Raw genomic sequence first — 2180 nt, forward strand, 5'->3', positions numbered from 1 at the left:
AGCTCACCTCCTCTTTGCTTCTATACTTGAATAACACCCATTTCAAAACCAGTGCACTTAATAACATGATCTGTTTATGTGGCTGTCTCCACAAATGTATATATTTGCTAGAGCTCAGCTCTGCTAAAGAGTGTCAGGGAAAGAAAGATCCCCTTTCCTTTTTGAATGCTATTCAGTTTCTGCTATTTGCCTTATAGTTTACTTAAATCCCAATTCTATTCTTTGGTGACAGTTTCTTATCTCAGATTTATCTCAAAGTAGAATGACTCAGAACCAGGATGCTGAACTGAACTGCTTGCAAATGTGAAAGACATATTGGTCTCTGTATTAGGAACATCATTTCGCAGGATATGGTGTAGAGGGAATCACATGGACGCTTCCTAGAATTTATACTGTAAACCAAACAATGTTGATGCACAGTCATGTAAGTTAATATAGAGATGATGGAGGAATGTGAAGCAAACTCAGAGACAGTGAAGAAGTCAGAGCCAGGCTAGGCTCCAAGATCAGTAAGTAAGTAATCATCATTAAAGAGAAGAATGTCCCTCTGACTTGGCTACGTCATAGTCTCATTTTTCACTGTATTTCTCCTTGCTTTGCACCCTACTCATAATAAATTCCTTCAAATTCCTTTAATATGTCATCTTCTACCTCTCTGTGAGATTGTGCATTTGCTGCTCAGTTTTCCTGGAACAGGCTTCTTCTCTTTCCATATAACTTTAATACTTTCTACTTGCCCTACAAAATTCCACAGCAGCTGCCACCTCTTCCTGGGGGCCTTCTTTGGCCCCCAGAATTGGAATTATGTGCCTTACTACATGATGCACATCGTACTACTTAATATGTATTTCTATCCTATCTCCATCTTCACATCCAAGACATTGGATGTTAGCACCTTCTTCTCACCATCTCTCTCTCTTTCTCTCTCTCTCCTTTGAATACAGAAGCAGTGTCTTACTGGTGTTTGTCTTCTAAATGCCTACTACAGTACTTGACACATATAACATGTTTTTAAAGAGTTTCTTGTTGATAAATGAAGCAAAAGCTTTTATGTATGTATTAAAGATGTAGGTCAAAGCAAATAAGAATAGAATTTTAGATAGAAAAAAAAGGGTGCATTTGTTTTTATACCAAAGAAATTTTTAGTAAAAGAGAAAATATAACAATTAAAGATGTAGGTCAAAGCAAATAAGAATAGAATTTTAGATAGAAAAAAAGGGTGCATTTGTTTTTATACCAAAGAAATTTTTAGTAAAAGAGAAAATATAACAATTGCTTGAGAAACCCTAGGAGGTGACCAGCATTGAGAAATCTTGACATCTTGACACTGGACCTTTCATATTCATACACACACACGTATATATACAGTATTGCTAGAATATAATTTAAAGTCAGATGACCTGAAAGGTTTTCTTAAATATTCTCAGTACCTTATTTCTAGCAAAATGTAATAATAATTCCCATCTAATAAGGATTTTGCAATGATGAGGATTGTGTTTAGTGACAGTTCTACTGCAGTGATTATGGATATATTTGTTATCAAATACATTTATTATTTTATTCAATCATTTTATTTTTGATACAGAGTCCTGCTCTGTGCCCAATCTGGTCTCAAACTCCTGGGCTAAAGCTATCCTCCTTACTCAGCCTTCTGAGTAGCTAGAATTATCAGCACGTGCCACTGTGCCTAGCTATTCAATCTTGTAGAGCAGCGATTATCAAAATTTCTCAGTGAAGACTCTCTAAAAACAGAACACATCATCTCAGAGGGTCTGGGAGATAGAGACCAAGGCAGATTTCTACAAACTCAAAACTTGAGTCTCTGGATTTTTCCTTTAAAATGTACGCAAATTTGGAATTCTACTCCAAAATATAGCTCTATTTGTTCTGATATGAACATGTTCCTGTCAAATATTTTACATTTCCCAGCCACCTTTGCAGTTGGGTGGGGCCATTAAATGAGTTCTGGCCAAAGGAATGTGAATGGAGAGTTATGGACTATTATTGAGTCAAGGCTTTAAGAAGCACATTGGAGGAGCTCTCCTCATACTCTTCTTTATTGTCCACAGGCTGGATGAGATCACAACATGTGACACTTCAGATGATAGAGCAACAAAGTGTAAAGAGCTTTGAGGCCCTGAAACCATATGAAGGAGACCTACTCGACAACTAGGATCACC

This window comes from Propithecus coquereli, unplaced genomic scaffold, assembly GCF_000956105.1.
Source record: "Propithecus coquereli isolate 6110/MARCELLA unplaced genomic scaffold, Pcoq_1.0 Scaffold29, whole genome shotgun sequence".
NCBI lineage: Eukaryota > Metazoa > Chordata > Mammalia > Primates > Indriidae > Propithecus > Propithecus coquereli.